Source organism: Pseudophryne corroboree, chromosome 7 (assembly GCF_028390025.1).
Source record: "Pseudophryne corroboree isolate aPseCor3 chromosome 7, aPseCor3.hap2, whole genome shotgun sequence".
Taxonomy (NCBI): Eukaryota; Metazoa; Chordata; class Amphibia; order Anura; family Myobatrachidae; genus Pseudophryne; species Pseudophryne corroboree.
The window spans coordinates 196,777,981-196,788,149 of NC_086450.1; positions in this window are offsets into that span (position 1 = coordinate 196,777,981).

Here is a 10,169-nt window from a genome sequence, read left to right on the forward strand (position 1 = left end):
TTCTGAGTAGCTCGAGACCTACTCTGCCAGTGCGATCAGTTCAGTGCTTGTCGTTCCTGGTTTGACGTCACAAACACACCCAGCGTTCGCCCAGACACTCCTCCGTTTCTCCAGCCACTCCCGCGTTTTTCCCAGAAACAGTAGCGTTTTTTCACACACTCCCATAAAACGTCCAGTTTCCGCCCAGAAACACCCACTTCCTGTCAATCACATTACGATCACCAGAACGAAGAAAAAACCTTGTAATGCCGTGAGTAAAATTCCTAACTGCATTGCAAATTTACTTGGCGCAGTCGCACTGCGGACATTGCGCATGCGCATTAGCGACTAATCGCTCCGTTGCGACAAAAAAATAACGAGCGAACAACTCTGAATGACCCCCTTACTGCAGATCTCTCCTTGCAGAGATGTTCTCTACAGCCAAATCAATGTTATATTATGATGATTTACCACTGTTTAACAAAAGTGTGCACTGTCAGTTTTGTTTTGTTTTTTCCCTTTTTTCAAATCACCTTAACAGTGAATGATACAGTGCTAACTCCTGCGCTGGTAGATCGTATGCTACACACCTAATTATCTGGCAGACAGTGTAGAAGTCAGATCTTCATGCTTATTAGTTACAAAACATACTGACACCTAAGAACCTGATGGGAGTTTCTGAAGTATATCATGATGAATTTTCATGCTGCTTTAAAGCAGAAAAAATGTAACTTTTAAAAACAATATGTAATTCTATCATTTTTCTGACTTACACAAAATATATAGCAACTTATCTCTGGCTTTAAGCAGGGATAGTGTTGCTCTAGAGCAGGGGTTATCAAACTCTGTCCTCAGGACCCCACACAGTGCATGTTTTGCAGGTAACCCAGCAGGTGCACAGGTGCATGAATTACTCACTGACGCATTTTAAAAGGTCCACAGGTGGAGCTAATTATTTCACTCTTGATTCTGTGAGGAGACCTGCAAAACATGCACTGTGTGAGGTCCTGAGGACCGAGTTTGAGAACCTGTGCTCTAGAGGTGTGCGGATAAAACCTCCTTTGGTGTTGAGGTAGCTACAGCATCTCTCTAATGGGGAGCAATCCCTGCATGTAAAACTGTAGGACTGGCAGGAATCCGTCTCAAAGTACGTCCAAAAGACACACTAATTAATACAGTTCAAAATTAGGGAAAGCAAGACCTTCAGATTTGGTCAACTGCATGGAGAACTTTAGGTATGGGTCTAAAGAAGTTTTGGGAGAGTCATCATCTTATTCACTGCCAGGCTATCCATCCATGAGACCTTGTGGTTCATCCAATCCTTGGTGTAAGCTTCAAGCTGCAATAAGAATATAGCGATAATTTAGTGATTTTGTTTCCCAGGCATATTTATAGGTCTTTTGTAAATTATGGAGCAGGTATGGGTGGACATTAAAGGGAAGAACCTCAGTCATGGAACAAATGAACTACTAATAGGAGGCAAAAGAGTATGAATTCAACAAGGAATGAACGTCCAGCAGCAAGGTGTTAGGATGAACTGCAGACTACTTCTGTCACACTTGCGGCGCTGCGGCTGCCGTGCTTACCGCTCCGGGTGCGCTGGGTCTCCCGGCGGTCGCCGCCCCCGGTGGGCACCGGGTTGTTGCGTCTTGCTGGCGCTGCCTCCGGCGGGTTCCTGGGGTGTGGGCGCCGCCATTGCGCCTGGCATTCACGGGAGCGTGGTGGGCGAGTGACGTCATCGGCCCCTTCCGCCAATTGGGAGAGAGTGGGAAGTTCAAAGGAAGGCGCCGTGCAGAGCTCCAGCGCCTGAGTATCGTCTCTTCTATGATCACCAGTGCTAGCAGCGTTCAGTGAGTTCTCTAACTGAACGTCTCCTGTGTACCAGCGTTTGCAGAGTATCTCTCAGTGGAACATTCCTTGTGCTTCCAGTGTTTACAGAGTATCACTCAGTGGAACATTCCTTGTGCTTCCAGTGTTTACAGAGTATCACTCAGTGGAACATTCCTTGTGCTTCCAGCGTTTGCAGAGTATCACTCAGTGGAACATTCCTTGTGCTACCAGCGTTTGCAGAGTATCACTCAGTGGAACAATCACTGTGCTACCAGCGTTACAGTGTATCACCTAGTGGAACATTCACTGTGCTACCAGCCTTACAGTGTATCACTCAGTGGGACATTCTCTGAGTTACAGTGTTTCTCTTAGGGGGACACCTCCTGTGTTTCCTGTATTACATGATATCTCCAAGTGGAACGCCTTCCATACTTCGAGAGTTACACTGAATCTTAAATCCTCATTCATTTCTTCAACATCGCTCACAAGCTTCTCATTCTTCAAACATCGCTCACAAATTCTTCATTCTTCAGTATGCTTCACCATCGTTCTCAAATCCTCATTCATTTCTTCAGCAACGCTCACAAGTTCTTCATTCTTCTGTGTGCTTCACCATCGTTCTCAAATCCTCATTTATTTCTTCAGCATCGCTCACAAGTTCTTCATTCTTCTGTGTGCTTCACCATCATTCTCAAAGCCTCATTCATCTCTTCAGCATCGCTCACAAGTTCTTCATTCTTCTGTGTGCTTCACCATCGTTCTCAAATCATCATTTAATTCTCCAGCATTATACGCCAGTTACTACGGCTAGTTCTGCATGAGGAAAAGTTACATCCGGCCATCCCTGCTCCGGCCCAGCTGTGGTTCCTCCTTCCGATCATCGGAAGAACCCACGAGTTCTCAACACTCCGAACCCAGGTCAGTGACAGTATACTCAGGCCACATGGACCCGGGGGATCGGAACCCAGAATCAAGTGCCATCCAAATCTTAGTTTCCCGAGTTCAGAGTCAGGAGGCGGCACAGGGTCAGGTGATGCAGTATCTCCAGGAATTATCCGGCCGGCTGGATCAAATTCAGGCTTCCCTGGCTTCTGTAGTTCCGGCTCCAGTTCCAGTACCCTCTCCAGTGGTTGCCACCAGTAATGTTCAATCCTTGTCCGGAACCAGGTCACGCCTTCAGCTACCCACTCCCTCTCGCTATAATGGGAATCCAAAGAATTGCTGTGGTTTTCTCAATCAATGCGAGGTGCATTTTGAACTTCTCTCACACAACTTCCCCATGGATCGGGCCAAAGTGGCATACATTATTTCCTTGCTTGAAGGTTCAGCGTTGGATTGGGTGTCTCCGTTGTGGGAGCGATCTGACCCTTTGGTTTCCAGTTACACCAATTTCATTGCGTCATTCCGAAGGATTTTTGACGAGCCCGGCAGAATGACCGCTGCTTCCTCGGACCTGCTCCGAGTCCGTCAAGGCTCCCGTTCAGTGGGACAGTATGTAATTCACTTCCAGACCATAGCCTCGGAACTACGCTGGAACTGGCTCACCGACCGTCTAAAAGACGAGCTGGTCACTAGGGATCTGCCAGATTCCTTAGAAAAGTTGATCTCACTCTGCGTTAAGGTGGATCTCCGCATGCAGGAACGAGGTGGCGTAAGTAGTCGGTCAGATTGATCCAGATTCCGGTCTCTCCCGTCTAAGCAAACAGTTACCCGAAGTTCGGATGAACCCATGCAAATCAATCGATCCCGGCTGTCCCCGGAAGAACAACAGCGCCGTCGTGAGGTTAAACTCTGCCTCTACTGTGGAGCCGCGGATCACTTTATCAAATACTGCAAGTCCCGTCCGGGAAACGGGCAGTCCTAGCTTGTTCCGGAGAAGTCGAGTTAGGGGTTACATCTAAATCTTCTCCGACAGTGGATTGTTTACTCTCCGTGTCTCTGTTTTCTGAGTGTATAGCTAAACCTGTTAAAGCCCTGCTGGACTCTGGGGCTGTAGGGAACTTTGTTTCTCTTTCTTGTGTTCAGAGTCTGGGTTTACAGTTACAGTCTGTCAAACGACCTATTATGTTGACCGCCATCAATGGTACCAAAATAACTAATGGTCTTATTACAAGTCACACAGAGCCAATCAAGCTGCAGGTCGGAGCTCTGCATCAAGAACATCTGGAGTTCCTAGTAATTCCGGAGATGCCTCACGATCTTGTTCTTGGTCACAATCCTCACGTCGACTGGAAGTCGTCACAAATAGTGTCCTGGAGTTCGTTTTGTCACTCTAATTGTCTCACTCCTGTTTACCCGCTCCGTGCATCTTCCAAGTCGGATGAGGAGCTTATTCCAGAGGCCTATCGGGAGTTCACAGAGGTATTTTCAGAACAGGCGGCTGATCAGTTACCACCGCATAGACCCTGAGACTGTCCCATTGAGCTTATCCCAGGGAGAATGCCACCTCGGGGACGCACATATCCCTTATCATTACCCGAGACCCAAGCTATGTCGGACTACATCAAGTCTAATCTGCTGAAAGGATTCATTCGCCCCTCTACCTCCCCGGCTGGAGCAGGTTTCTTTTTCGTGAAGAAGAAGGACGGAGGGTTAAGACCATGTATTGATTATCGTGGCTTAAACGATATCACCGTAAAGAACAAATACCCTCTACCGCTAATCACGGAGCTATTTGATAGGGTTCGTGGAGCCCACGTTTTCACTAAGCTCGACTTAAGAGGAGCCTATAATTTGATACGTATCCGACAGGGGGACGAATGGAAGACGGCCTTTAATACCAGGGACGGGCATTACGAGTATCTGGTAATGCCGTTTGGCCTCAGCAATGCCCCTGACGTTTTCCAGGGATTTGTAAATGAAATCTTCCGAGATATGTTATATCATAGCGTAGTGGTGTATCACTCAGTGGAACAATCACTGTGCTACCTGCGTTACAGTGCATCACTCAGTGGAACATTCACTGTGCTACCAGCGTTACAGTGTATCACTCAGTGGAACAATCACTGTGCTACCAGCGTTACAGTGCATCACTCAGTGGAACATTCACTGTGCTACCAGCGTTACAGTGTATCACTCAGTGGGACATTCTCTGAGTTTCAGTGTTTCTCTTAGGGGGACACCTCCTGTGTTTCCTGTATTACATGATATCTCCAAGTGGAACGCCTTCCATACTTCCAGAGTTACACTGAATCTTAAATCCTCATTCATTTCTTCAACATCGCTAACAAGTTCTTCATTCTTCTGTGTGCTTCACCATCGTTCTCAAATCCTCATTCATTTCTTCAGCATCGCTCACAAGTTCTTCATTCTTCTGTGTGCTTCACCATCGTTCTCAAATCCTCATTCATCTCTTCAGCATCGCTCACAAGTTCTTAATTCTTCTGTGTGCTTTACCATCGTTCTCAAATCATCATTTAATTCTTCAGCATTATACGCCAGTTACTACGGCTAGTTCTGCATGAGGAAAACCTACATCCGGCCATCCCTGCTCCGGCCCAGCTGTGGTTCCTCCTTCCGATCATCGGAAGAACCCCCGAGTTCTCAACACTCCGAACCCAGGTCAGTGACAATCAATCTTAAAACAAAAATTAAGGGGAATGGGGACATCCTACTTAGTACCATTGATATAAGGGAATCTATTGGACCCCTTGTTAATACCCTGGCTGCAGATTAGTAATATAGGCTAGAATAATTTCTAGATGTAATTAAAATAAGATTTTACTTACCGATAAATCTATTTCTCGGAGTCCGTAGTGGATGCTGGGGTTCCTGAAAGGACCATGGGGAATAGCGGCTCCGCAGGAGACAGGGCACAAAAAGTAAAGCTTTTTCAGATCAGGTGGTGTGCACTGGCTCCTCCCCCTATGACCCTCCTCCAGACTCCAGTTAGGTACTGTGCCCGGACGAGCGTACACAATAAGGGAGGATTTTGAATCCCGGGTAAGACTCATACCAGCCACACCAATCACACCGTACAACCTGTGATCTAAACCCAGTTAACAGTATGATAACAGCGGAGCCTCTGAAAGATGGCTTCCTTCAACAATAACCCGAATTAGTTAACAATAACTATGTACAATTTATGCAGATAATCCGCACTTGGGATGGGCGCCCAGCATCCACTACGGACTCCGAGAAATAGATTTATCGGTAAGTAAAATCTTATTTTCTCTATCGTCCTAGTGGATGCTGGGGTTCCTGAAAGGACCATGGGGATTATACCAAAGCTCCCAAACGGGCGGGAGAGTGCGGATGACTCTGCAGCACCGAATGAGAGAACTCCAGGTCCTCCTTAGCCAGAGTATCAAATTTGTAAAATTTTACAAACGTGTTCTCCCCCGACCACGTAGCTGCTCGGCAAAGTTGTAATGCCGAGACCCCTCGGGCAGCCGCCCAAGATGAGCCCACCTTCCTTGTGGAGTGGGCCTTTACAGATTTAGGCTGTGGCAGGCCTGCCACAGAATGTGCAAGTTGGATTGTGCTACAGATCCAACGAGCAATCGTCTGCTTAGACGCAGGAGCACCCATCTTGTTGGGTGCATACAATATAAACAACGAGTCAGATTTTCTGACTCCAGCTGTCCTTGCAATATATATTTTTAATGCTCTGACAACGTCCAGTAACTTGGAGTCCTCCAAGTCACTTGTAGCCGCAGGCACTACAATAGGCTGGTTCAGATGAAATGCTGACACCACCTTAGGGAGAAAATGCGGACGAGTCCGCAGTTCTGCCCTGTCCGAATGGAAAATCAGATATGGGCTTTTGTAAGATAAAGCTGCCAATTCTGATACTCTCCTGGCAGAAGCCAGGGCTAGAAGCATGGTCACTTTCCAAGTGAGATATTTCAAATCCACCTTATTTAGTGGTTCAAACCAATGAGATTTTAGAAAGTCCAAAACCACATTGAGATCCCACGGTGCCACTGGAGGCACCACAGGAGGCTGTATATGCAGCACTCCCTTAACAAAGGTCTGGACTTCAGGGACTGAAGCCAATTCTTTCTGAAAGAAAATCGACAGGGCCGAAATTTGAACCTTAATAGATCCCAATTTGAGACCCATAGACAATCCTGATTGCAGGAAATGTAGGAATCGACCCAGTTGAAATTCCTCCGTCGGAGCACTCCGATCTTCGCACCACGCAACATATTTTCGCCAAATTCGGTGATAATGTTGCACGGTTACTTCCTTCCTTGCTTTAATCAAAGTAGGAATGACTTCTTCCGGCATGCCTTTTTCCTTTAGGATCCGGCGTTCAACCGCCATGCCGTCAAACGCAGCCGCGGTAAGTCTTGAAACAGACAGGGACCCTGCTGAAGCAAGTCCCTCCTTAGAGGTAGAGGCCACGGATCTTCCGTGATCATCTCTTGAAGTTCCGGGTACCAAGTCCTTCTTGGCCAATCCGGAACCACTAGTATCGTTCTTACGCCTCTTTGCCGTATAATTCTCAATACTTTTGGTATGAGAGGCAGAGGAGGAAACACATACACCGACTGGTACACCCAAGGCGTTACCAGCGCGTCCACAGCTATTGCCTGCGGATCTCTTGACCTGGCGCAATACCTGTCCAGTTTTTTGTTGAGGCGAGACGCCATCATGTCCACCATTGGTCTTTCCCAACGGGTTACCAGCATGTGGAAGACTTCTGGATGAAGTCCCCACTCTCCCGGGTGAAGATCGTGTCTGCTGAGGAAGTCTGCTTCCCAGTTGTCCACTCCCGGGATGAACACTGCTGACAGTGCTATCACATGATTCTCTGCCCAGCGAAGAATCCTTGCAGCTTCTGCCATTGCACTCCTGCTTCTTGTGCCGCCCTGTCTGTTCACATGGGCGACTGCCGTGATGTTGTCCGACTGGATCAACACCGGTTTTCCCTGAAGCAGAGGTTCTGCCTGGCTTAGAGCATTGTATATTGCTCTTAGTTCCAGAATGTTTATGTGAAGAGACGTTTCCAGGCTCGTCCATACTCCCTGGAAGTTTCTTCCTTGTGTGACTGCTCCCCAGCCTCTCAGGCTGGCGTCCGTGGTCACCAGGATCCAATCCTGTATGCCGAATCTGCGGCCCTCCAATAGATGAGGACTCTGCAACCACCACAGAAGAGACACCCTTGTCCTTGGAGACAGGGTTATCCGTAGGTGCATCTGAAGATGCGACCCTGACCATTTGTCCAACAGATCCCTTTGGAAAATTCTTGCGTGGAATCTGCCGAATGGAATTGCTTCGTAAGAAGCCACCATTTTTCCCAGGACTCTTGTGCATTGATGTACAGACACCTTTCCTGGTTTTAGGAGGTTCCTGACAAGGTCGGATAACTCCTTGGCTTTTTCCTCCGGGAGAAAAACCTTTTTCTGAACCGTGTCCAGAATCATCCCTAGGAACAGCAGACGAGTTGTCGGCATTAACTGGGATTTTGGAATATTCAGAATCCACCCGTGCTGTTTTAGCACTTCTTGAGACAGTGCTAATCCCATCTCTAGCTGTTCTCTGGACCTCGCCCTTATTAGGAGATCGTCCAAGTATGGGATAATTAATATGCCTTTTCTTCGAAGAAGAATCATCATCTCGGCCATTACCTTTGTAAAGATCCGAGGTGCCGTGGACAATCCGAACGGCAGCGTCTGAAACTGATAGTGACAGTTTTGTACAACGAACCTGAGGTACCCCTGGTGTGAGGGGTAAATTGGAACGTGGAGATACGCATCCTTGATGTCCAAGGATACCATAAAGTCCCCCTCTTCCAGGTTCGCTATCACTGCTCTGAGTGACTCCATCTTGAACTTGAACTTCTTTATGTACAGGTTCAAGGACTTCAGATTTAGAATAGGCCTTACCGAGCCATCCGGCTTCGGTACCACAAAAAGAGTGGAATAATACCCCTTCCCTTGTTGTAGAAGAGGTACCTTGACTATCACCTGCTGAGAGTACAGCTTGTGAATGGCTTCCAAAACCGTCTCCCTTTCGGAGGGGGACGTTGGTAAAGCAGACTTCAGGAAACGGCGAGGTGGATCTGTCTCTAATTCCAACCTGTACCCTTGAGATATTATCTGCAGGATCCAGGGATCTACCTGCGAGTGAGCCCACTGCGCGCTGTAATATTTGAGACGACCGCCCACCGTCCCCGAGTCCGCTTGAGAAGCCCCAGCGTCATGCTGAGGCTTTTGTAGAAGCCGGGGAGGGCTTCTGTTCCTGGGAAGGAGCTGCGTGTTGCTGTCTCTTCCCTCGACCTCTGCCTCGTGGCAGATATGAATAGCCCTTTGCTCTCTTATTTTTAAAGGAACGAAAGGGCTGCGGTTGAAAAGTCGGTGCCTTTTTCTGTTGGGGAGTGACTTGAGGTAGAAAGGTGGATTTCCCGGCTGTAGCCGTGGCCACCAAATCTGATAGACCGACTCCAAATAACTCCTCCCCTTTATACGGCAAAACTTCCATATGCCGTTTTGAATCCGCATCGCCTGTCCACTGTCGCGTCCATAAAGCTCTTCTGGCCGAAATGGACATAGCACTTACCCGTGATGCCAGTGTGCAGATATCCCTCTGTGCATCACGCATATAAAGAAATGCATCCTTTATTTGTTCTAACGACAGTAAAATATTGTCCCTGTCCAGGGTATCAATATTTTCAACCAGGGACTCTGACCAAACTACCCCAGCACTGCCCATCCAGGCAGTCGCTACAGCTGGTCGTAGTATAACACCTGCATGTGTGTATATACTTTTTTGGATATTTTCCATCCTCCTATCTGATGGATCTTTAAGTGCGGCCGTCTCAGGAGAGGGTAACGCCACTTGTTTAGATAAGCGTGTTAGCGCCTTGTCCACCCTAGGAGGTGTTTCCCAGCGCTCCCTAACCTCTGGCGGGAAAGGGTATAATGCCAATAATTTCTTTGAAATTATCAGCTTTTTATCAGGGGCAACCCACGCTTCATTACACACGTCATTTAATTCTTCTGATTCAGGAAAAACTATAGGTAGTTTTTTCATACCCCACATAATACCCTGTTTAGTGGTACCTGTAGTATCAGCTAAATGTAACGCCTCCTTCATTGCCAAAATCATATAACGTGTGGCCCTACTGGAAAATACGGTTGAATCGTCACCGTCACCACTGGAGTCAGTGCCTGCGTCTGGGTCTGTGTCGACCGACTGAGGCAAAGGGCGTTTCACAGCCCCTGACGGTGTTTGAGTCGCCTGGACAGGCACTAATTGATTGTCCGGCCGCCTCATGTCGTCAAACGACTGCTTTAGCGTGTTGACACTATCCCGTAGTTCCATAAATAAAGGCATCCATTCTGGTGTCGACTCCCTAGGGGGTGACATCCTCATATTTGGCAATTGCTCCGCCTCCACACCAATATCGTCCT